Source organism: Canis aureus, chromosome 6 (assembly GCF_053574225.1).
Source record: "Canis aureus isolate CA01 chromosome 6, VMU_Caureus_v.1.0, whole genome shotgun sequence".
Lineage (NCBI taxonomy): Eukaryota > Metazoa > Chordata > Mammalia > Carnivora > Canidae > Canis > Canis aureus.
In genome coordinates, this window is record NC_135616.1 from 9,203,218 (window position 1) to 9,230,825 (window position 27,608).

General features: G+C 39.4%; 1 protein-coding gene across 1 annotated transcript in view; it reads left to right on the forward strand.

Moving 5' to 3' along the window:
• Nucleotides 1–27,608, forward strand: part of EPB41L3 (erythrocyte membrane protein band 4.1 like 3) — a 268,058-nt gene that overhangs the window by 238,919 nt on the left and 1,531 nt on the right. The window lies entirely within an intron of this gene.

Below are 27,608 nucleotides of genomic sequence, written 5' to 3' on the forward strand. Positions count from 1 at the left end.
TTACACGGAAAAAGAAAGGGTTTTTTTTTTTTTTTTTAGATTTTATTTATTCATGACAGACACACACAGAGAGAGAGGCAGAGACAAAAGACAGAGGGAGAAGCAGACTCCACGCAGGGAGCCCAACGTGGGACTCGATCCTGGGTCTCCAGGATCACGCCCTGGGCTGAAGGCGGCGCTAAACCTCTGAGCCACCCCGGGCTGCCCCAGCCTTGTCTTTACAGCTCAATTGTCTCAGCTCTGTGCTTACTCTAGAAGTTGTCACTTCAAAATGACACCAAAATTTCTCAAGGTCATTCTTTACTGTTCCCAGGCTCATCATAACCCTTTGAAAATCCTGCTCCTCAATACTAGGTTGCAGCCAGGTCCTAGGTCCCTTCACCTTTGGATTGAATTTAGAACGTGTTCATGCAAATAAAATGTTAAGGAACTAAAGCATACATAAAGCTTTCAAGAATCAAGACAAGATAGTAAGGGTCAAAGATCTCCTTCCCCTTCTGAAAGGACAGAGGAGACAGGAGGTGGTATTTTTTTACACCTCATTTTTAAAAAACAAATGGCATTAATGAGGCCAAACTCCCCTTAGTCTGTTAGCTCTCTCACCAAAGAAACAGTCTCCAGCCGCATATACTAAGCAGATTTCCCGTGAGTGCAGCGAGCATCCCTCCCATCCTGCTCTTGCAATAGAATCTGTGCTTTCTCTACCACGTCAGCAAAACATATTCAGAATTAACTGGTAACAGGAGAAGCACTGGGTTGAGGTAGCATATTAATTAATTTAAAGTGGAAACACTCTTTCTGCGCTGTTGCTAAGAGATGCAACCCCCCCCCCCCCTCACGCCACCTCAACTCCTGGGTGTGGTGGAAGGAGGAGGGGAACAGCAAACCTAATTCAGACGGAAGAACCGGATTATCCAGCTGGTTCTAGGAACGAGATGAGGGCTGATAAAACCACTCACCCAATTACATTTTTTTCCTTGTCTACTAAAATTAATTTAGTCGTCCTCCTATCAACGTCTTCATTTTGCACACAGATAATTGTATATTTGTAAGTTTGACTCCTTTTTATGCAGAGAAGGTCCGTGTGCATTTCCAAACTATATCCTAAATGCATACACTTAGCACACTATTGTATTTAAGGGATATATAACTTCGTCTATGTAAAGTAATCCAAATAATGGTGAAATTCCTCAAGTCAGAGAAGAGAAAATACTAGTACTAGATGTTAGAGCCTCCTTAATGCATCTTCCATCTGATCCAGGATGAGCCCATGCAAGTATCACATGCATTCTAAATTTAAATGTCCCCAGATTTGTATTTCACTTCCCAGCGTCTTTGCAGCGATGTTGCAAGACATTGCTATATTTCGGGGATCATTTTCTCTGCTTTCAACAGTTTTGTCGGGAGACTTGAATTTATTTTGGGGAATGCTACCTACTTTGATTTCAGAGGAGTTGTCCTCTGAGTAGCAGCAGCCACACAGCACAGGGCATGTTGGAACAGTGAGCTAGCCTCAGACTTTCAGAGTACCTGTGGTGACTTTAAGGTGAATTTTTTCATCAGCCTTAGCTGTTGGGCTATATTTAAACCACTGGCTCTGGAATACTACTCAAGAAGTGTGGCTCAAGTCCGATGACATTTTGAAGAGCATGAATGGAAAGAATCTATTTATCAGCAAACCTCATGGTTCTAATCACCAGAGTTCAATTTAAGACCACAGCCCTAGGCGTAGGCTGTGGACAGTCATCATGCTGTGTGTATGGGGAGCCTCAAATCCACATCTTGGCAAGCTCACCCAAATTAAGGTGGCCAAGATCCTGCTCAAAATACCTCAGTGGAGGCTGAGCAAATTCCTTTCCAGAACTCGCCCCACTGCTACCATTCCTGGCGGGATCCATCACGGTTCCCTGTCAGCTAGAACCCCAGCAGCTGGTCGGTTTCGGAGAGGACACAAACTACATTATGTTTCGCATTCGCAGCAGCTAGTACAATGCCTGACATACGTTTACTAAACCACTGAAATGAGTGCAGAAGTTGGATGAGATCTGATCCTGATTCCTGGCCAGAAATAAAGGCCCACCTGAGCTGAATCCAGGGCACTGGGGCACTGTGGAGAGAATCCAACTAGCTCTACACCTGGTGGGACCCATGGAGCCATCATCCTCCTTCCAGATCTTTCCATATGATCTAAGACCTAAATCTTCAGGTCCACTTTCAAGATCATTGCATGCTCTATGTACTGTGAACTGATGTTTTGACTTAGATTTCATATATGCCCTGAGACCACCCTACATGTTTCAGGGTCACGATTGGCCAACATTTAATCAGTCAGCTTGATCATATGTCCACCTGGCTCCCCTCTGAGGTATGTTGTCCTTCATCAGGAGTGCTCAGCCTATACATAACCAGCAACTACTCTCTCCTGAAAACTTTTCAAGTCTTCTGGATGGGACAACACTTCTAGTCATCCTCTGTAGTACCTGAAATCTAGTGTTTTCCTCGGTAGAGTGATGCTTGCAGACTCCCTGCACCCATGGGTTATAACTCAAGTCACCAGCAAGTGTTAGGAATTACAGAATCCTTCAGTGCTGCAAGATTTAGGCCACACTTCTTTTCATCTCCTTTCCTTCGCCATGTCCTGATCATGAAGGCATGAGGTCCACTTGAAAGGGCCTCTTCTCCTTTTCTGAAACAAAATATCAGGAACTTTGATAATCACAGTGGAATTTACATGAGCATCTTCCTTCCCAAACACAATCCTCTTACACTCTAGTCAAGAAGAACAAGTAGCTTTGTCTTTCTGTATACCTGGCCCTCCAGATTTAAACAGGCTGTAATCAAGGCCTCCTTGACAAATTAAGGAGACAACTATCTCTATCAAGTTGATTTTAATGTGGGAGGTGACACAGTATAGAATAGGGGCAGAGAGTAGAATAGGGCTTACATCTGAAAGAGTGAGACCAATGAGGAAAATATCCTATTCTATGCAAATCATGACCATTATGAATATGTTGATATATCATTTGGCCTTGAAATGCTATAGATGTGGTCTAATGTTTTATGAACAGCATTTGCCACAACTTTTTCTACCCCCGTAAAATATAGGCCAAACTCCTCGTTGCATTCAAGGTAACTCATGCTGAGAGTTACTCACCCACCTTTTCAGCATCAACACAAGAGACTTCCCAACTCACCTATAGCCAAGAGTGTGAACAAATGGGGTCCCCATCCCTTAAGCCTACATTCACACTTTGGAATATTAGTTGATGGTGAGCCCTCTAGATCAGTGCTTTCTAATCCTATTTACTTAATAGTGTATATAGTATATCATAATTTTGCATGGCATAGGAGTAAAATGGAAGGATTTGGAGATGTATGTTGGGCTTTGAGAAAAAATATTAGTTGTTCTTTATATAGTTGTGATAAAATGCAAAGACAGCATATTAAGATAAGTAATTTTGATTTTTAAATAATATTTTAAAAATATTTTCAATGTTCATGATAGATTTTATATGATCTTTCTATGAATATATATTTTAATATCTGTTTTTATGCTTGAAATGTTTCCATCTTATTCCTGAACAAGACATTTTTTAATTATTATTTTTTTATTTAAATTCAATTTACCAGCATACAGTATAACACCCAGTGCTCATCCATCCCATCAAGTGCTCCTTAGTGCCCATCACCCACTTACCCCATCCCCCTACCCACCTCCCCTCTCACAACTCTTTCTTTGTTTCCCAGCTGGACAAGAAGTTTTAATGATGATTTATTCATATTCTGACATTCTCCATTGATGAGAAATTTTCTTAAACAACTAGGTCATAAATATGTATAAGCCATTGATTTTTATAATTGTTCTAAATTTATAAGGCATTGATATTATATTTAAGTACCACAACAGCTCTCACATTGACAAATGTAATTTTTAAATTCCTGTGATGATGAATTTTAAATCCAACTGAGCTTTATTCAATTATGCCAAAAAATTTTTACTTATTCATTCATACAAAAAAGTGTTATCAATCTTTCATTCTGTCAAGTTCTCTAGGTAGTAATGATTCGGCAGTGAATAACCACAAAAAAATAAAATAAAATCCCTGCCCTCATAGAGTTTACATCCTGGTGAGGGGAGACAAACAATAAACAAAAAATGAGGGTGTGGAGCAATGGTAGTGCTGGCCAATTTTAAATAGGGTGGTCAGCAAAGACCTCACCAAGAAAATGATATTTGGACAAAGACCTGAAAAAGATGAAGGAATGAGTCAAATGGTTTTGTGGGGAGAAGGGCATTAAAAGCAGAAGTCAGAAGCATATGCAAAGTGGAGACAAGAATGTATCCAGCTTGTTTAAGAAACAGGATGGTAGCCACAGTAAATTGAGCAAAATAACCAGGGCAGGCAATAGCGTGATATGAACCAGAGAAGTAACAGAGGTCAGATGATGGAGAGCTCTATTGGCCACTGTGGGAACTTTCTGTAAGTGAGATTGAGAAGCCAAGGCAGGTTTGACAGCAGAGGAGAGAGAAAACATATACATTTTAAAGGATGACTTTCTCTTCTAAAGGCTATGTATTAGGGTTCTCCAGAAAAACAGAACCAATTAGATATTTAGAGAGATATAAGAGGAAGGTTATTATGGGAATTGGCTCACACAATTATGGAGCCTAGAAGTCCCACAATCTGCCATCTGCAAGCTGGAGAACCAGGATAGCTGGTGGTGTCATTCTCTAAGTCCCAAGGTCTAAGAACCAGGGGAGTTGATGCTGTAACTGAGGTCTGAGGTCAAAGGCCTGAGAACCAGGAGCTCTGATGTCCAAGGGTAGGAGAAGATGGATGTTTCAGTTCAAGAAAAGAGAGGGAATTCACCCTTCCTTCACCTTTTGTTCCATTCGGGTCCCCAGTGGATTAGGTGATGCCACTATACTGGTGAGTGCAGACCTCTTCATGCAGTCCACTGAATCAAATGCCAGAAACACCTGTACAGACACACCCAAGGTGCTATCTGGGGATCCCTTGGACCAGTAAAGGTGACACAAAATTAACTGTCACAGACTACAAAGGGTCGATTGCAGAAGAGAGGACAATTAGGATGTCTTTGCAATAATGCAGGCCACAAACGGTAGACTAGGAGAATCAACATTTCACAACACACATTTTGGCTCTGCTCTGCAGCATCCAGAGACTGAACCAAAGGAAGGTACATCAGAACCATCAGATTTGAATTTACATATATCCCAAGAACACAGAATCAAAGTCTAAGCAACCCTAACCCCAAGTTTAAACAATCAAACCAGAATTCTTGAGCCTTGACATTATTGAAATGAGACAATTTTCTTGTGTCACAGCCTTAGTTCAAGCTGCTCATTCTCAAGTACAGGTGACAAGGGTCTATAACCTGGGTTCAGCTGTGTCCTTATCCCTGAAGAGGCATAGACTCAGGCCGTGGTCTTTGCACTCCCTGCATTTGCACTTATCCCACTTGGAGAAGCTGCTCCTGCGTCATCCTCTGTGTGGTCCACCCTATCTATAGCAGCAAGACCTTCAATCTAGGGTCTGTCAACCCAGAGCCTGAGATAAATAGAATCTTCTGTAGATGTGAGTGTGGCATATGACTGGGTGAAGGAGAGGTTAGCACACCAAGAGTCCCTTGTCATCCTCCAAAGGCTTGATCCCCCAGCCCTGACCCAGATATATGTCCAGCATGACCCCAGGTCCTCACTGATCTGCTGCCCATGATCACCTGTCTGCCCAACAAGATTTATACCTGGCCCCACCCTTTGCCTACATTTATTCCATAGTAAATAGTTCATGTTCTCTACAGACTAATTGCCATCTCACACCTCTGTGACCTTATTCTTGCTGCTCCCTCTGCTTGGAGCCTCTGCCAGTTTTCTTTAACTGGTGAACTTTTCCTCATTCTTCAGAGCTCACTCCAGGCATCATGACCAACTGTCCATGGCTAATCCCCCAAAGTGCCCCTTTGCATTCCCCTTTTAGAGGCACAACATTATATTGAAGGCATTGCTGTGTGACTTTCTTTCCTGCCAGACTCTAAATTTTTAGTGGCCACAGCTGATACCCTATGTACCTCTACATTGCCATGAACTGCCACATTGAATAAATGCTTGTAAAACTCAGACTTCCTTCATCTATAAAGCTTATTCAACAGTTTCCAATAGTCCAAATTGATCTCTTCCTTGTCTGAATTCTATGCAGAACCAAGTGACTTTGTAAGTTATCTGTATTCTGTAATTCTATGTTCTTCATCTATTGCTCAACTTGATCTGGGTTTCATGCAGATTAGGATCATGCATTCAATACGTAGCAAGTATTGCCCAGCAATACCTAGCGCGGTGATCAACACAGACCATAAATGCGAAATACTCACAGAGTGTTCCACGAACTGTAGTTTTTACTCTACTAAATGAAGGAGTTGATGGACTTCTCTGCTTTAGGGAGCGATTATGAATGTTGTTTAATAAACATTCAAGTTGAGATTTGATTCTTTGTATGAAATGTGGTTAAATAGATACAAATAGGTGAAAGGGATGAAGAGGTATAAACTTCCAATAGTAAAATAGATACGTCAGGGGATGAGAAGTGCAGTGTAGGAAATACATTCAATAATATTATAATAACTGTACAGCAACAGGGGATAACTACACTCGTGGTGAAGATTTTGTACATCATTGTCAAATTGCAATACTGTATACCTGGAATGAATATAATATTGCATGTTAACTATATGTCAATTGAAAATAAAAATGTTTCTAATACAAAACCTAATTATTGAAAACCTTTATTCCATATTATATTCCTGTCTTTCCAGTGAACTAAAGAGAAACCCACAAAAATGACATAGAGTAAATCCCAAAGGAAATGACATCAGTATATGTGATCATTCTTCTCCCTAAGCTGTGTGTGTCTCTTTGAAGCTTCGATGTTAGATTGTCATAAAAGCCAACATATTTCATGTTAATATCATTCTCACTTGCTCAGCTATAAATATAATTTGATGCCTATTACAGTCCCCATGCTAACAAAGTTGCCAACATATAAAAGTATTTATAATAAAATTAATATCCATATTTCATTTTTTATCTCTCTGGTTTGGGGTACAAAAGATCACTTTAATTAGTAATTCAAAGAAGAGAAATAGGTGTAAATTTGGGATATAATTATCTAATGACATTTATGTATACGGAAATTTCCCATATACAGCTTATTTAATAGTATTGGGAAATTCTTAAAATATTACATAATAAATTTATTAAAGTAGAATATTTTTGCTTTTTAAAAAAACAGTTTGCTTTCAAACCATTTCTCACCTGGAAATAAGTCAAACTCTTAGCAGCCTGCAGAGTTTGGGAGAAAGCTCACTTATGTAGTTATTTTTAGATGCTTTGATTATCGTGCCTTACTTTATATTTAACAACTGTCCTGTCAAATCACTGTGCATGTTGTTTAATGTCACATACAAAGTGACAGGGACTTTATTTTTTAAAAATAAGCACCTATTATAAGTGGTAGGATAGAAGAATGCATACAACAGGAAAATTTACCCTGGAAACACTTTTGTAGCAACTAAAGAGCAACTAATGAATCTGCTCATATAATTCTATTTTTTGTGGGAGAAACTGTTCTTCCAAATGACTTAGCCTTTCAAACACGATGTTCTTATTCTTTATTCATATGTATGAGGAATAAAACATATTATCAGATAACATGTGTCATTTTGGCCGTTTATTTTAGATAATTTTAATGAAATATTTTAAAATTTAAAAATGTAATGTACTTTTAAGGAACAGATCAAGAACAATAAATATTCCCTAGGTTCAATCTAAATATTTTCTAAAACTCTCTGAAAAAAATTCATGGCTCCTCAAAGATTAAAGATCTATAGAGTGAATACATGGCATTCTATAATTCTATATACTATAGTAGATCTTAAGTATTTTTAGTGCTGTTGGAGCTGTCCATGGTGTTATGTTTTATCATGTTCAGAGTAGGTCCTGAGCCAGTAATCCTCAAATATTTTGCTTTTATGACCTCTTCATACTCTTAAAAATAATTGAGAGCCCAACAAGAGGTATTTTGTGTCAGTTATATCTATTATTTATGTTATTAGAAATTTAAAGGATAAATGTTTTAAAAACATTTAATTGACTTAAAAATAATAAATCTATGGTATGTTCACATAAATAGCATATTTTAAATTAATAATAGCTCTCTTTTCCAAAACTAAAATGTTTAGTAAGGACAGTGGCATTGTTTTTCACTTTAAAAACTTTCCTTAATGTCTAGATTAATGTAAAAATAGGTGAATTTTCATGTCTGCTTTTGCATTCTATCTGTGGCAACATATTACTTTGTTAAAGAATATGAAGAGATCAGGCCTCATACAGATATATAGTTAGAAAGGGAAGAGTATATTAGCGGTCTTTCTATAAAATTTTGGACATTCTTAATATGACACCAAAACTCCACAAATGTTATATGTGGAATCTGAAGTCATATCATCATACTTCTTATATTATTTTACATCATACTGCATTGGCTTGTAGCTTGTCCTTATGACTTAATTTATGATTGTAATATTATGCATTGGTCATCTGGAAAATATTGGTTACTGGGTTATGCAGGTCTTTTAAGTGTTGCCATATTTATTATACAATGCCAAAAATTCCCATTTGCTAGTATAACCACTAATATTAAAATACTCCAAATCTTTGAGTTACAGAGCTGAAAAGCTTACAATGGCAAAGACAAGTTTTCTATTACTCTAATTTTAACTGGAAATCTTGAATTTCATCATTGGCAAAAATAATTTCCATTAAAGTTGCTTTCCTTGGTGTGGCCAGCTCTTTTCATTTGGTTTTAAGAAAAAGTCTGCCAAAACCCAGGTCTGAGTGTGGTTCATCTCTTGATCAGTCATATCCCAAAGCATAAACCAGTTAGTTTGCTTTGCAATTCATATGGCCACACAGGAGCTTTTCCTCAGAGCAACTATCGTATACTGGTAGGCAGCAAAAGTGCTTTTTACATACCTCCAATTTCACCATCAAAATACTAAAAAACATTAAAGGCCCAGAGCAAATAAAATTAGTAATTTTTACTGCTCTATCAAAGGCTCCTTCCTTCCTTCCTTCCTTCCTTCCTTCCTTCCTTCCAAGTACATTGTGTTGAAGTTACTGCAGATCCTTCCTTCCTTCCTTCCTTCCTTCCTTCCTTCCTTCCTTCCTTCCTTCCTTCCAAGTGATTGTGTTGAAGAACATGGCTGCTAGGACAGTTTTGTCCTACTGCCTGGACTTGTTCTAAAGGGCCAGCCGTCTGTACCACTGTTGTTTTTGCGCCTTCAGTGCACATGTCCACACTATTAAAAGGGTAAAAACATTTTAGTATTATTAGGAAAATAGTTTGACTGAAAGTCCTTAGAGACCTCCTGGAGTCTGTGGGCCACACTTTGAGAATCACTGTCTGAAGAAATCACAGATTTATAGGTCAGTGGATATGCAAGGGATCCCCACATCGAATCACAAGTTTAGAAGAGGCATTGGGAGATCATGCAGTAAAATTTTACATATAAAAATATAATACAGGGTAGCCCGGGTGGCTCAGTGGTTTAGCGCTGCCTTCAGTCCAGGGCCTGATCCTGGAGACCCGGGATGGAGTCCCACATCAGGCTCCCTGCATGGAGCCTGCTTCTCCCTCTGCCTGTGTCTCTGCCTCTGTGTGTGTGTGTGTGTGTCTCATGAATAAAATAAAATAAAAATCTTTTAAAAATTATTTTTAAAAATATAATACAGCTTCCATTTTACAATACCATAGATGAGTATTTTCAGTTAGCTATTTTTCATTCTGAATGCATAAATAAGTTATATGTAAATAAATAAATATTACTATACATAAAGTACATAAATATACATGAAGTTCTTCATCCATAGATTTCTTTTTAGAGGAGTGGGGGAGTGGAAGGAGAGAGATGATCCCAAGCAAGCTCCACGCCTAATGTACAGCCCAACCCTGAAATCTTGCCCAGAGCCGGAATCAAGAGTTGGATGCTTAACCACTGAGCCACCCAGGCGTCCCCCTCATCCGCAAATTTAATCCCATCACCTTTTATTCTATTTTCAGTAGAGATGCAGGTTAGTTAGTCCAGTTACTCTGCATAAGATTTTTATTTGTAAAAGCATGTAAAGTCAGTCCTCTCTGCCTTCTCAATTTATTTAATCATAATATATGATCTTTATAGGCTTACTTTTACAAACATATGGATCACCTTTTGACCCCTTTTCACATGACCCTTTTTCGCGTATATCTATTCTTTTCTACCTATCCCTAATCGTTAACTTTGCTACCCACATCTTCTTCCTCTAGCACTATACCTACAGTCTCTGCCTTAGGAATATCTGGCTTGCAAATGCCCTTCATCATGGAAAGCTGGTGAACAATCGCCAGCACCATCATCAGAGCATTTCTATGCGCAGAGAAGGTGTGTGGAGGAGTAGAAGACTAGAATTATGACGCACAAGGGAAAAGAGATCCGCTGTATACTGGACCAGCCTTGTCTGACAGATCTTTCTGCAGTGAAAATCTTTCACAGCTGAGCTGTCCCATCAAATTACCGCAAGCCACATGTGGCTTCAGATTCTTGAAGTGCGACTACTTTGACTGACTTAAATTTTATTTAGTTTTAATTCTAATTTAAATAGCCTTCTATGTGAGGTGGTTACCATGTTACACAGCAAAGTAACAGACCCTGCTGTGGTAATGAGAATGTTCCAGACAGCAGAGTCCGTGTGATTTTGAGCACTGTATAATTGTGAAGCAGAGTCTCTCTCTGCATTACAACTCACATGGGACATGTAACATGAGTAAGAAATAAACTTTTATGTGTTAAGTCATAAGAAATTTGGAATCCTCTTGCTGCTCCAGCATAACTTAGACCTTCCTGACTGGAAAGAGTCCACATCAGAATCTCCTGGGCACTCCTCCCAAGTTAGGACCTGGGCACCTGTATCTTTGGATCAAAACAAAAGACCTGTGTGGGTGAATTGGATGCATGCTTGCCTGATGAAGAACAAGAATGAAAGCCAACATCGTTGTTACTACAGATACTACAGAAGGGAGGCTTGGAAACACATAGGTAAATTTTGCAAGGTCACTTGGCTGCTAAGTGAGGGAAATGTAGTCTAAACTTGCTCTTTCCCTATGTTCCACTTCCTTTCCTCTTGTTCTAAGTTGGGGACATAGTGGGAGAAAGCAGAGTGATGTTTCCTGGCTTCCAAATTGAATTTGTTAATGCTTTTATCCTTATTCTAATACTTTTACAAGTAGCTTTTAATGCCACATAAACCTCTCTAATATCAAAATATAGTAACAACTATATTTGCACACCCTGTGGAACAGGCTAGGAATCTAACTGCTATTTATAAATAGTTTCAATAGGTCAATACATTCCATGTCTGAATAATATCTCTAAAATGGACTTTTTAAAATAAAAAATCCATTTGTATTGAATTATTGGCTATGGAAAATAAAACAAGTGTAGTATATTACTTGATTACCAAAGAAAATGATGAGTAACAACTACTCCACTCACCATACCATATCTACCTTCAAATGTCTTTATTCATATTATGAAGTGATAAACCTTGAATGTTGGTTATTTCATTTATTCAGCAAATATCTATGGAGTATCTGCTGTGTACCAGGCACTGTGATATGCATTATGTACAGAGTGGTGAAGAAAATAAACAATGGAGCTTACAGTGTAGCTTACATGGAGTTTATAGTGTGATCATGAAAGATAGAAACACTAAGCAAATACATAGTAAAATATATACAATTGACCTTTCAACTTGAGCAGTGAGAGGGGCTTAGGGACGCTGACCCTGCACAGTCCAAAATTCTTTATAACTTTTGGCTCTCTTAAAACTTAACTACCAATAGCCTACCATTGATCAGAAGCCTACCAATGACATAAACAGTCAATTAACGTATGTTTTGTATTTTATTGGTACTATATACTGTATGCTTACCATACAGTAAGCTAAAGAAGAGAAAATGTTAAGAAAAATCATAAGAAGGGACGCTTGGGTGGCTCAGTGGTGGGATCCCAGGGTCCTGGGATAGAGTCCCACATCGCACTCCTCATACGGAGCCTGCTTCTCCCTCTGCCTGTGTCTCTGCCTCTCTGTGTGTCTCTCATGAAAAAAATAAATAAAATCTTTTTTTAAAAAAAAAAGAAAAATCATAAGATGGAGAAAATACATTTACAGTACTGTATTTATCAAAAAATACTATATGTAAGTGGATCCACCAGCACAAACCTGCATTGTTCAAGGGCCCTCATTACAAATTGTGTCCTTTTCCCTCGAATGAATATATAAATGTAATGCAATTAAATCTATAATGCCAACCTATGATTTTTATGAAGGAAATAATCTGTAATATACTAATAATGCTAACATAGAAGAATAAAAGATGAAGCTAGCCAAGAGAAGGAGATGGGGTGTAGCTGGGGATAAGGAGAATCAGCCTTAGGTGTCAGTGTGAGTCTTTGGAAAGCAGATGCTGAGCCAGTTAGGAGTGAAGAGATTAATTTGAAGAGGGAGAGAACTGCCTGTAAAGGGGAGGAAGCAGGGTTGGGTGGGGGATGCCTGAGGCCTCAGATCAGATCTGATACCTGTGAAAGGAAAGAGCCAGAAGGAGCCACCACTGCCATGCGGATGTGAGAGTCTTGGCCAACCCAGTGGAGAGGTCTAAAGCAAAAATATTACCATTAGTAGGGGCCCTCTCTGGGCAGAAATGGCCATGTCCCAGGACTTCTGCTGCAACAGTCATTAGCCGCCTGACTCCAGCAAGTGCCTTGTCAGCTCACTCAGCTCCTCACAGGTGAATGGCAAGTTCTTTCTGAGGGAGACCTGTGCGAGCGCCTGCTGGCCACACCAGACCAAGTATTCATACAGTAAAGCCACTGCCACCAGAACAAGAAAGACGACGTTAGTGTAAAAATGGAAAAGAGGTCAGTGGGATAGAACAAGGAGGAAAAATTGCATCAGTGAATGAGAATTACTATATGAAAAAACTCTAATTCAGTGTGAGAAATGGGTTATTCAATAAACAGTGCTGGCATAAATGACTGGAAAATAAAAGTGGCCTCCAACTAAGGCATAGACAAAAATTCATGTGGGGTGGATAAAAGACATAACTCTAATTAATAAAATAATTAAAATATTACAAGAAAATCTATGAAATTTCACCTATACAATCCAGCAATGAGGAAGAACTTATTATCCAAGACTGGAAACCTAGAAGCTATTTTTGAAAAAGACTGGAGGGTAGCCGGGGTGGCTCAGCGGTTTAGAGCCGCCTCTAGCCCAGGGCATGATCCTGGAGACCCAGGATCAGTCCCGCGTCAGGCTCCCTGCGTGGAGCCTGCTTCTCCCTCTGCCTGTGTCTCTGCCTTTCTCTCTCTCTCTCTCTGTGTCTCTCAAGAATAAATAAATAAAATCTTTAAAATAAGTAAATAAACTTTAAAAAGACTGCAGAATATATAAAGCCTTTGTTGAGAAAAGATACCATAAACAAAGTCACAAGAGCAATGATAGAATAGGAAAATCATTTTTAACCCAAATCAGAGAATTGGCTTCTTATATGATACAGCCATAAGTTAAAGAGGCTGATTTCCATAAGCCAGGAATGAAAATCAGTTATATATTTTGTAGCCAAATAATATACCAACTATTGACATTTTCCATGAGAGATCAGTGATGAAATACAAATATAGGGACAAATTCTTTGACCTGAAACTTTTTTTTTAAGAGTTTATTTATTTATTCACAGAGACACAGAGAGAGAAAGAGGGAGAGGCAGAGACACAGGCAGAGGGAGAAGCAGGCTCCATGCAGGGAGCCCAACACGGACTCGATCCTGGGTCTCCAGGATCACACACCAGGCCTCAGGCGGCACTAAACCACTGCACCACCAGGGGTGCCCTGACCTGAAACTGTTAAATGATGCCTAAGGAGGGCCATGTTGACTTCCTCCAGTTCCGACCCTGCTGAGCAAATGAAAGTTGTGAGGAAATTGGACCCTCCTTGCAGGGGAAGCTCTCCCCACCACAGGCATACGTGGATATGTGACTCTTTTATGTTAACTGTGGGATTTTTACATCATGTCCCTATAGAATATAACAAATGTCCCTGCCTAGGAATACTCCCTCACTCCGTAGGGAAGTCCTAATCCACCCTAGAAGGTACGGTCATTTCCTAGATCAGAGATACATGAAAGAGGTCAGTCTTCTGGAAATGAAGTCTAGAAAGGTAGGTCTCAAGGCCAGGAAAAAAAAATCTTTTTCTTTTTTTGAGGTTTTCTACCCTTGGCTCTAGAGTCCAGTGGAGCAGATATCTTTGAAGTGCCCCATGCCTGGTAGATGTAAAGATGGACTCAGTTACCAGACTTGAGAGGTTCTCAAGTACTAAGCCACCAACAGAAGATGCACAAGGTAGATTTACTAAGATTTAGCAAGACATTTAAGCACCAAGTTTCTCCACAGCTCCCTCCCATTTGTTTCCCCCAAGCGTTTCATAAGCATCTCAGCCCTGTTTCTGCCACGCAAAGCTACTGGTGGCCCACAGCATCATAAGTCCTGGGAGACCGTGACACCAGTGTAATTGCAGTCTTCACTCCCTTCACCTCCTGGGACAATGTGACCTTAAGTTCATTATTCCTATGTAAAGGAATCCTCAGCTTGCTTCTTCAAGTTTCAAAGATATCCCCCCTTCTCCTAGGATGACAATATTTGTTGAATAATTTAAAGTTCCTCTCAATCTATATAAATTGTATTTTTATGTACAAACTCTAAGATCATCAATATGCATTTGAACTAAATTTGTTAGGAAATATTCGTGGGCATAAATCATCTTGGTATCACAACCACTGCACATCGATATGTAACAATAATTTTCATTAGATTTTTCTTCCTCCAAAATGTGAAAGAGAAATAAATCTTAGCCATACCTGCGATGATTGCAATCACAATAGAGATGGTAATTTAATTTCAATATTTACACAAATGCATGAATATTCTGTATCATTCACATGATTTATGAATAGTACATTTTGTTGAGGCTAAAAGAACGTGAGGCTTAAAGGCACAATTAATTCTAATATCTTTCTAGGAGTTTTAATTTACATTACAGGGAACTGTCTGGATTTAATTTGACATTGTATAAATTGTTGTAAGGCAATGTGGGAAAGGGGAAAGAAAATGAGATCTGAAATTCCTGAAACAAGGTTGCACAGGCAGGGCCTGAGGCTTTGAAGCCAGCTCTGATCTGAGCTCTGCCATTTAATAGACATCATTTTACTTGGGCAAATCACATCACCTCTCTGCACGTTAAGATTCCTTATTTGTAAAGGGGGGCTTAGGTGAGGATGATGGGAATGAGTGCGGCCAAAGCACTTGCTCTATTGTGTGGTCCGTGGCAGGTTCTCTTCACAGCCCTACTCATCATCGCTTGGCCTGTGGTTGTGTGACGCTAGGCTAGTCACAACCCGTAAGGGCATCAGCTTCAGTATTTAGAGTTAACAGGTCAGATAGAGAGATCTGTAAATTCCCTTTCCACAATGTACTAGATATTCTTATGTCTCTATGTATTTTTTTCCCCAGAGTCATCTACTCCCTCTTTACATTTTTTCTCTGCTAAGGCTTCCATAACCAACACCCACCACCATCTGCACATGCCAAGAAGGGTAAGTCCCTCTTCTCTGCATCCTCGGGTACCTTGTCTCCTGAGATTAAAAGGTCTTAGAAGCAGAGATGGTTTCTTTCTCACCTTTGCTGCCTCAGAATTACTGTGTATGATGCCTCGTACACAGAGAGCACTAAAAAAAAAAAAAAAAAAAAAAGACAATTGGAGGAATAGGTCGATGAATGGATGGACGGGTGGAGGGATAGATGGATGGACTGATGGATGGTTTGTGAGTTTCCTAGGGCTGTCTTAATAAGTACCACAAACTGGGCTGCTCAAAACAACAGAAACGTATTGCTTCACAGGTCTGGAGTCCAGAAGTCTGGCATTGAGGTGTTGGCAGGACCATGCTCTTTCTGAAACTTAGAACAGGGAATCTGTCATTGTCTCTTCCAGTTGCTGACGGTTCGCTGGCAGCCCCTGGCATTCCGTGGCTAGTGTCTGCCTCAGGTGGCATCCTTCCTCTGTGTATCCGTGGGTCACCGCCTCTTCTATTTCTTTTTAATTTGTATTTATTTATTTATGATAGTCACACGCATACACAGAGAGAGAGAGAGAGAAAGAGAGAGAGAGAGAGAGGCAGAGACACAGGCAGAGGGAGAAGCAGGCTCCATGCACCGGGAGCCCGACGTGGGATTCAATCCTGGGTCTCCAGGATCGCACCCTGGGCCAAAGGCAGGCGCCAAACCGCTGCGCCACCCAGGGATCCCGCCTCTTCTTTTCTTATAGGGACACCTGCCCCCCTAGTCTGGTATCACCCCATCTTAACTAACAGCCCTATTTCCAAATAAGGTCCATGCACATGTCCTGACACTAAGGATTACAACATATCTTTTTTGAGGATACGATTTAATTCGTAACATGTTTATAGAACAGAGAGATGACTTCCCTTTTAAAAATACAATGGAATATTACTCAGCTATTAGAAATGACAAATACCCACCATTTGCTTCAACGTGGATGGAACTGGAGGGTATTATGCTGAGTGAAGTAAGTCAGTCGGAGAAGGACAAACATTATATGTTCTCATTCATTTGGGGAATATAAATAATAGTGAAAGGGAAAATAAGGGAAGGGAGAAGAAATGTGTGGGAAATATCAGAAAGGGAGACAGAACGTAAAGACTGCTAACTCTGGGAAACGAACTAGGGGTGGTAGAAGGGGAGGAGGGCAGGGGGTGGGAGTGAATGGGTGACGGGCACTGGGTGTTATTCTGTATGTTAGTAAATTGAACACCAATAAAAAAAAAAAAATAAAAAAAAATAAAAAATAAAATAAAATAAAAATACCTTTCTGGAGCAGCCCCGGTGGCTCAGCGGTTTAGCGCCACCTTCAGCCCAGGGTGTGATCCTGGAGACCTGGGATCAAGTCCCACATCAGGCTCCCTGCATGGAGCCTGCTTCTCCCTCTGCCTGTGTCTCTGCCTCTCTCTCTGTCTCTCTGTGTCTAATAAATAAATAAAATCTAAAAATAAACAAATAAATAAAATAAAGGCAGAATTTATTTTAAAAAATAAAAAATAAAAAATAATAATAATAATACCTTTCTGTAAATATATATATATATATATATATATATATATATATATATACCTTTCTGTAGCCCAAGTACAATCTACTGTTCAAATATTTTTAAAGCCTTTCTTTTTAAATAAAGAATACAAGCTCAGCGAGAGAAAAGAAAGTGAAATGAGGTGGAAACCACATTCCTAAATCTTAGAGTATAATTGGGGAAAAAGAAAGTAAAAAATCCAATTGTAGACTATCCCAGTGATATAGATCTCTAGAAGAGTCTCCTGTGGAATGAGCTTCTGGCAAGGGTTGGAGGATCCAATACAAGCTTTCCCTCTGTCCCACCACTAGAACCCCCCAGTTACAGATCTGGGGTCACTGTGTCTTTGAAAGTTCACCACACTCCATCAGATGTCACTGAAGTTATTGGCAACAAAAACGGAGTGGAATGCATGGCCTCTAGCATTTCCTACTTCCTATGTGTGTGTTATGCATGCACATGAATATCGTAAAGTATAAAGTTGCCCTTGTTTTTAATTTGCTGCATCATTTTATAGCAATAGGAACTATGCTAGTAATTATTTTTCTTCTTGAATATCTTGCTCTTAAATGACACACACACACGTAATTTTATTCACTTTATTCTTATCTTGATCTTGATATCCATTTATAATCTAGGTCAATACACAATAGGAGAGTGTGTGATGCAAGAGAAAGGAACAAAGGCATGGACAGCTGGTGATGGAGGTAAAACCCTCAAGGCACCTGCCTCTGTTAACTCTGCCTTTTATAATAGTTCAAAGAACCTCTAGTTTTAATTAAAACCTCTATTGTGAAGTTTTATGTTATTTTTTTTTATGTTAGTTCTTTGGAGAGTATCAGAAAGGTGGACTGATAATTTACAATACAGCGAGAATTTGTCGCATGGATCCATTCAGAAGTTTCTCCAAACTTGGCCCTGATCTCCACAGCATGTCCGACATGAGTGACAGATTTAGGAGTGCAAGTGTGCTCCCCTAACTCCTCCATGCCCCCTAACACCAGGCCCTTCTGGAAACAGGATACCTTTATCATTCTATGCCAATCTGACGCTGGAACCCCTGGTGCTATGAAGTCTGTTATTTAAAAAATGAATTAGTTAAAGTGTAAAATATCCTCAGAAATATGGGAACCTTATTATTTCTGCTAACTAAAATAAACTTTAAGTCAAATGTATGTTTTAAAAAACAATGGAATGTTTCCTAATTTGTGCTATTGTTTAAATGTAGAATCAGGGGCGTACATCACTACAAGTCTTTGCCAAATAATTAAAAGATGGTTGGAAAATAATTTTTTTAATATTTTATTTACTTATTCATGAGAGACACACAGAGAGAGAGAGAGAGAGGCAGAGACACAGGCAGAGGGAGAAGCAGGCTCCATGCAGGGAGCCCGATGTGGGACTCGATCCCTGGTCTCCAGGATCACACCCTGGGCTGAAGGCGGCGCTAAACTGCTGAACCACTCAGGCTTACCCTGGTTGGAAAATAATTTAATGCATCGCCAAATTCTGTCCATGTTGCTTCTATAACAGCTCCTGACTGTGTACTTCTTCCCATCCCACCTCCACCATCCTGGTCCAAGTTACTGGTATTGCTCACTAGGAAGTCTGCAGTGGCCCCTTAGCTGTGTCTGTGTCCTCTTAGGGACCCATATGTCTTTGCATACAAGGTGATGTTTAGAAGGTCAAATCTAATCAACATCACTACTGTACTCCCTTCATATTCTCCTTCTGCTGCTGCTTCCTTCTTCCTTCTCATAAGAATGTGTGCTTGGAATCTGATGGTCTTCTTCAGCTCAAATGTTGCTTCACCATAACATCATTCTATAAACATTTGCCTTAGTACTATACAAACATATAGAGTAATGCCTATTAGGACTCTTTTCAGTTCAAGATTACCATAAAAAAGACAATAAAATAGATTTTAGGGAAAACCCTGTTATATATTTTTTTAAATTCTGAGAAGCACATTTTTCACAGTCTTAAAATCTCTGTAATCAAGATGTGCATTATAATTAATGGTGGGTCGCAGCTTAATCAGCAAAATGTTTTCTGTCTTAAACTTTCCTAATAGGATCCCTGGGTGGCTCAGTGGTTTAGCGCCTGCCTGTGGCCCAGGGTGTGATCCTGGAGACCCGGGATCGAGTCCCACATCGGGCTTTCTGCATAGAGCCTGCTTCTCCCTCTGCCTGTGTCTCTGTCTCTCTCTCTCTCTCCTTCTGTGTCTCTCATGAATAAATAAATACAATCATTTAAAAAAATAAATAAACTTTCCTAATTATTCATCTCACAATCAGCGGTATCCTAAGTAAAATACAATACCTATTCCTTGAGGTCCCAGTGAGTTTTTATTGTGCCATCATAAACTTCTAACTCAAGTGACATCAGGTTTTTTTGCATAGATAATCAGATCAACAACTTTTATTATCTACTATATATAAGGTACTTTGTTAGGTACTACTAGAGATAAAAGTCAATCATTCATTTTTTAAGCAAGTATATATAAATATTTACTATATGCCATATTTTATTGTATACATAGTGGTGAATGGTGATTTAGGTAGATAAGATCTCTACCTTCATGGAGCTTATATTCTGGTATGACAGAGAATAAGAGATAAACAGCACATATAAAAATAGTAATGACAAATTGTGAATATTGCTATGAAGGAATTCTATATTACGTAAAAAAAAAAAAAAAAAAAAAAGTCTTGTGGATCAATTTTCTTTTTTTCCTGTCCCTGAACACATTTCCTCAGTGGCCCTGGTTAAACTTTTGAAGGCAACATTCCCAGAAAGAGTTCAATAAAATCTGAAGCTTCGAAAGGTTTCTGAGAATTCTCTCTGGAAATCAATCTACTTCTTCCTGTTGCTGCATTTTCTTTTAGCTAGTGATTATTTTCAAAATATGTTTAATTCTGGATATTTTGTATACGTGCTTCTAATGCTTCCATAACATAAGTATGAGAATCAAACAATAAGTCTATAATATTTAACTTTCTGTTTTTATTGCTCTAGGTTGCAATTTAAAAATCAGAATGTTTAGGTTATATAAAACCTCTGCATCTAATGTAAATGTGATACATGTCCTACTTAAAGAGAACTTTTTGTGTTACTTCATCAGAGAGAGTATACAACTCCTGGTCTTTAAATGATTATGTCCTAAACTGTACTTATAAGGTTACCTGCAATTTTTTTGTATTGTGGTAAAATAAACATGAGCTTTTACATCGTCCTAAACAGAAACACTCCCCATTAAGGAATAATTCCTCATTCTCTCCTTGCCCTCCACCCCCTGGCAACCATCATTATCTTTTCTCCTCTAGAAATTTGACTACTTTATGTAGCTTATATAAGTGGAATCAGATAGTACTTGTCCTTTTGTCACTGGCTTCTTACACTTAGCATAATGTCCTTAAGTTTCATCCATGTTGTAGCATATGTTAAAATTTGCTTCCCTTGGGGCACTTGTGTGGCTCAGTGATTGAGCATCTGCCTTTGTCTCAGGTCATTATCTCAAGGTCCTGGAATCAAGTTCCACAACAGGTTCCCCTAGGGACCCTGCTTCTCCCCCTGCCTGTGTCTCTGCCTTTCTCTCTCTATGTCTCTCATGAATAAATAAATAAAATCTTTTTAAAAATTTTCTTCTCTTTCATGACCAAATAATATTCCATTGTACCATATATTTGTTTATCTGATCTATTGTTGTAGAATTGGGTTACTTTCAAATTTTGGCTACTGTGAATAATGCTGTTATGAACATGGTTATACAAATATCTCTTTGAGAGCCTGCTTTCAGTTCTTTTGAGTATATAACCAAAAGTGGAAGTGTTGGGTCATATGATAATTTGTTTTTAATTTTTTGAGGAACCACCATACTGTTTGCCATAGCAAATATAACATTTTACATTCCTACCAATAGTGCACAAGAGTTCCAGTTTTTCCATATCCTCAACCATGCTTGGTATTTTCTGTTTGTTGTTGTCTTAAAAAATGATCATCATAATGGGTGTAAAGTGGTATCTGATTGTAGTGATTCGTGTTTCCCTAAAGATTAGTGATGGTTAAACATCTTTTCATGAGCTTATTGGCCATTTGTATGCATTTGGAAAATGCAGGTCCTTTCCCCATTTTTCAATCTGGTTGTTTGTTTGTTGTTGTTGAGTTATATCCGTTCTTTATATAGTCTGGGTATTAACCCCTTATTAGATATGTGATTTGTAAATCTTTTCTCCCATTCTGTTGGTTGCCTTTTCTCTGTGTTCATAGCATTATTTGATACACAAAAGTTTTTATTTTTGATGAAGTTCCATTTATCTACTTTTCCTTTTGTTGCTCATGCTTTTGATATTTTTTTAAAGATTTTATTTATTTATTCATGAGAGATACAGAGAGAGAGAGAGAGAGGCAGAGACACAGGCAGAGGGAGAAGCAGGCTCCATGTAGGGAGCCCGATGTGGGACTCGATGCTGGGTCTCCAGGATCATGCCCTGAGCTGAAGGCGGCGCTAAACTGCTGAGCCACCCAGGGATCCCTTGCTTTTGATATTATATCCAAGAATTCACTCTTAAATCCAATGGCACGTGGCTTTCCTTATGTTGCTTTTCTTCCTAAGGGTTTTATAGTGATAGATCTTACGTTTAGATCTTTAATCCAATTTGAGTTAATTTTTGTGTATGTTATAAAGTGAGAGACCAACTTTGTTCTATCACATACGGATATCATTGTCCCAACATGTGTTGAAAAGATTGTCTTTTCAGCATCAAATAGTCTTAACATCCATGTTGAAAATCATTTGACCATATATGTGAGGATTTGTCCTGGACTCTCCAAGCTACTCCATTGGTTGTTACATGTGTGTTTATTCTAATTCTACACTATTTTGATTACTGTAGCTTTGTAATAAATTTTGAAATTAGGAAGGATAGGACCTCCAACTTTGTTCTTTTTCAAGATTATTTGATCTATTTAGAGTCCTTTGAGATTTCATACAAATTTTAGGATAAATTTTTCTAGTTCTGCAAAAAAACATTATTAGGAGTTTGATAGGGATTGAATTGGATCTGTAGATCACTTTGAATAGTATTAGCATCTTTAGTATATTAAATTTTCCAATTCATGAACTCAGAATGTTCTTCCATTTGTTTTTGTTTTCTTTAACTTAATCCAGCAATGTTTCATGTTTTTCAGGATATGAGATTTCTGCCTCCTTGGTTAAGCTTATTCCTAAATTGTTTGTTTGTTTTTTTAATGACTGTAAATGAAATTATTTTTCTCACTTTTCTTTATAGAGATGCAAGCAATTTGCCTGAAGTTTTGCTTTGTTTTGTTTTTAGATTTTATTTATTTATTCATGAGAAACACACACAGAGAGAGGCAGAGACCCAGGCAGAGGGAGAAGCAGGCTCCATGCAGGGAGCATGATGTGGGACTTGATCCCTGGTCTCTAAGATCATGCCCTGGGCTGAAGGCGGCGCTAAACCGCTGAGCCACCCGGGCTGCCCTTGCCTGAAGGTTTTAAAGAAATTCTATCCAGTAGGTTAGTTCACCCTCTCACCCTCTCTTCTGGCCTGCTGTGCCATAGAGAAACCATTTTGTTGAAAACACCCTTACTACGGAAGTGGTTTCTAATGTGATCATGTCGTATCTCACAAACTGTTTCCTTTTATCAATCACCACTTCATGTTATGTTTTACTTTTATGCTACTGGAAGAAATGAGCCCAAACACATAAAAATGTACCTCTTGGCCTCATCATTGGACTACATGCAAATAATTATGTAACAGTATTTCTTATACGAGTTTGGCCTCCACTAAATTATTTTCATGCCCTGTGCCATGTTATTTATCTACCAGTAGCATTCTTGTTCCTTTGGTGAAGGGCAGGGGTCAAGGGGAGTATAGTTTTTCACTTAACTAGAAACTTTAACATGACATGACATTTTTTTCATTTTAACCTGTCACTGAAAACTATAAACCCAACACTTGAATGGAGTACTTGTGGCATCAAGCTAAGAGATATCATCTGAGAATGCTAACCTGAATATCAGAAGAATTTGCCATTTTCAAGGGTCTAGAAAGACACTCAAATACTTTTTGTTTTTGCTTTAATATGGTTTTCTTTTGAGCTTGACATATGTACTACAGATAAAATCTTGCATAACTTGATATTTTCCTTTGGACTATAACCTTTAGGTGACAGCCAATATTACTGAATAAATGATTCCATATAGGAATATTGCACAACTCATCTTGTGACATTTTGAGCATGAGTTGTCATTTTTCTGGGATGATTTGTTATTGAAAAAATTAGATTTCCTGAGAACATGGCCATTCCTTTTTTTTTTTTTCTGAAGTAATAAAACACTTGCTTAACTTGCTTTAGGTAGCTTTGCAAATCTCCACTATATTACATCATTTTCCTCAAATCTCACAAGTCATTAGGTTTGCGATCTTGAATGAGGATTGTCCAAAGTAAACGTAAAGGCTCCAGAGTCCTAAAGCAATATTCTTCTGAGAGATATTTGGCCACATCTGCAGATATTTACTGTCCCTCCAGGTGTTTGCTGGGTGTCAGAATTCTTAAGACCTCCTGTACCCTATGGCCATGGTAAAGGGGCTTTTAGGAGCTCCTGAGCAGTACATAGCTTTGGAAGTCATATATTTTAGGTCAAGTTTCACTGCTACCTCTCAGGAAGGAGTATGACTAACAAACGTCATTTGGGAGCTACTGAATAATTCGGTAAATCACAACTTTGACTTTGAAGTATGACTTTGCCAGAATCAGATTGGAAAGTAGGAAAGAAAGGAATGACAAGGCCAACTTGCAGACAGGTAAATAGCAATTCACTCTGAGCCCTGAACCACATGTGCGGTCAAATTGGCCAGGTAAATCAGCAGATTGCCACCTTCTTTATATCATCAGAATGTGACCCTACCTCCATGTCTTGATCTTCAAACATGGCAGGAGGGAGAACCCCAGGTGCTAAGTGCAATAGAGTAGGGAAGTACACCACTTTCTGGCTATTAGAGGAAAAAGGGTCTAGCATTGGATGATCATCCCCTGCCCCTCATTGGTGGCTGCTTGCCATTTTGCAACCATCTTCTTCTAGGGTCTCATCTGCCTTCATGAGGAGAGGCACAAGGATACGAAGTTTGTGACCCAGTATGCCCAGTACATTGTTCTGGTTTATTAAAAAAAGTGCAATTTTGAGAAACCCAAATCAAAGGTGAAGATAATTTCAGTCATTTTATAAGGCAAGTTATTGCCTTTGAAATAACTGATCTATAGAAATGATCAAATTAGACCCTGTTAGATTATTCCTTAAAACGTATTTAACAATTAAGTACTGTATTAATGAGTGGAAAGAACAAGAACTTTATAGCAAGAACAACTACTTTATAGCAAGAACAATTACTACAAGCTGACCTGTTCAGAATGGTCTTCAGAGGCTCATACTGGGACGAGGTAGTCAATGGAAATTCAGCCACGTCTAACTTATCAAAGGGAAGACGCTGGAGTTATTTTCTTCTTTGTTATCAGAATTCAAGAATTAAACTACAATAGCAAGAAATGGGGATCCTTTTAAAGCAACCATGACCAGGTAAAAAAAAAACTGTGATTTACTTGAAGTTGTGGCCAAGAAAAAAAATTGTACCAATTGTAAATCTGTCTAAGTAGAAGTATAAGTAGATGGAACAAAGAGTAAAATATAAGTAAATCTGGAATAATTCTTGTGTTTGAGTTTACCTAGACCTAACTTTATTGGTGCTACAGGAGCTTTTGTTATTTCCAGCTTTTTTCATGTTTCCCAGATGCAATGATCTCAGCCACTGAGTCCACAGCAGGGAGATGAGTCAGGCAGTAGCAGTCTGGCATCCCCTTCACACCCACCACATGGGCCTCCTTCTGGGTCTCTATCGTAGAATCCTCAGGAGGCTCTTTGAATTGAAAAGCCCTGGGGTATGGCCAGTCTGCTTTACAATTAAGTAGACCATACTCCTCAGGGAAATTTTGGTGGAGAATAGAGCTAGAATCCTTCCAAGGAAGAAAGGTATTCAATATCCCAGGTGGGACTCGAACAGAAGGCCTGCTGTGGAAGGGGTCTGGAGGAGTGCTGACAACACTGACTCCACCTTTGGCTTTCCATCGTGTTTGTGCCCTCACAATGACCTCCCTCAGGGGTTCTGTGGTCCAGGCCCCTTAGAGGTTCATGGTGCCCTGACTGGAATGTGGGAAGGCTAGTTCTGATCTAACCTCAAGTGGTACACAAAAGGTGCCACTTAAGATAACCAGTAGAGATGACCAGCACACAGATAGATGGTTGCACTTTGACCTCACCATCATGCCCCCCACTCTATGCAAGCTGTGGGTTAAGGTCCACACTAGGTGGAGAGTAGTTGTGCAATGGTTGGATCACCCAAGGGCCAGTCCGCCAGCCCAGCCTGCCTGATTCGCCTTGTCAATAAGTTACCCTGAATCAAACTGTGTGGACATTGTGGAGGGTCCTGCTTTGTTTCAGCCTTAAAGTGCCTTCTCAGTCTGGAGGATACTTACTGTCCCTCCCCCAGCTTCTAACAGGGTCCCTGCTCATTGGAGCCTGGGGCCACCTGTGGGCTTAAAGTGATTGCAGAGGCACTTGTCCTTTTTCCCTTTATGCTGGTTAAGCAGTCATGCTGGTATCAGAAATATCAGTAACACTCCCCAAGTTGCTATGGCAATTTAAGCTTCACTTGCCATGCCAGGCACTGTCATAAATACTAGAGATACAAAGATAAACATCATATTTTTGGTGTTTCAGGAAGTCATAATCTCCTGGAGAGCTAAACATGTAATACAATAAAGGATGGATTGGAGAAAGAGTAAAAAGAACAAAAATAGAAATAAAAAAGAATGAAAGATGGCAGTGATCATGGGGTGGACAGGAAGAGGATGAGGGAAAGCATTGTAATGGAAGATGTGCTTGAGGGCTTAGCTCTGGAGAGGAAAGTAGAAGCTTTCCCAAACACCTGGAAGAGAAAGTCAGGACAGAGCAATGGCTAGTGTGAATAGCCCAGAGGAATTCTATGCTGGAGCAGAAGCGTGATTGGCCAAGAGCGGAGGGAGAGGCAGGAACCAGAACTCAGAAAGCCTCCTGGATTGTGCTGACCAATTTGCGCTCACCTTGCAAGTGCTGGAGTTTCATTCAAGAGTTTTAAGCAGGGGAAATGCTCATATTTGCATGTTAAAAGTTGGTGGTGGTGATGTGATATGTGAAAGGCAAATTGGAAACAAACAAGACCCGCATTAAGGAGGCCAGCTGGGAGATTAGGGACTGACTGACCCATTTGAGCCATGGGCAGGCTTGGGGTTATTGGGGTACAAGCGAGGGAATAAATGAGGACAGATGTCCAGGAAGCGTATGATCAAATCTCAGGATATAAGAGGCCATTGCCACCAATAATAATTTCCGTGGAATGTATGCATGTTGAGGTAGGGGTGGGGCAGGGGGTTGGAAGGCGGTGGGCAGAGGAAGAACTAAAGTTAATTCAGGAAATTTGACTTGGCTTTCACACTTCCCACTCTCACCCCAGCTGCTCCACTACTTCCTCTCCCCTCACATTTCAGCCCACCGGGCCTCTGCTGGTCTCCACCCTCACCATTCCTCCAAACTGTTTCTGTCAAGGTCATCGAAGGCCTCCCTCTTGCTATAGTAATCTTGCTCACTCTCTCATGCCTCTCCGCAGCATTTGACACCACTGAAATGTCCCTCCTTAAAATACTGTGTTCCCTTAGCTGCCACAACACCCACTCTTCTTGTTTCTCCCCCCATTTCTCTTGGGGGGTGCTTTTTCTAATTCTCTGTAGGCTCCCTTTTCACTCTTAAGGTTTATCTTAGGCCTCTTCTCTCTTATTTTTTTTTAATTTATTTTTTCCTGATGTATTGAGATAAAATTGACCTATAACATGTAACTTCAAAGTACCCAACGTGATGATCTGCCTCACGTGTGTATTGTGAAATGATTATCACAAGGTTAGTTAACACCTCCAACCCATATAGTTACCATTTGGTGTGTGTGTGCTGAGAACACTTAAAGTCTATTCTCTCAGCAACTTTCTAGCATGTAATACAAAATTAACTGTAGTCACCGTGCTGTAACTTATATCCCCAGAACTGACTCATCTTGTAACTGGATGTCTGTATATTTTGACCAATACCCCTCCATTTTCCCCAGCCCCCAACTACTGGCAATCATCAATCAACTCTCTGTTTCTATGAAGTCTGCTTTTTTAGATTCCTCATATAGGTGAAATC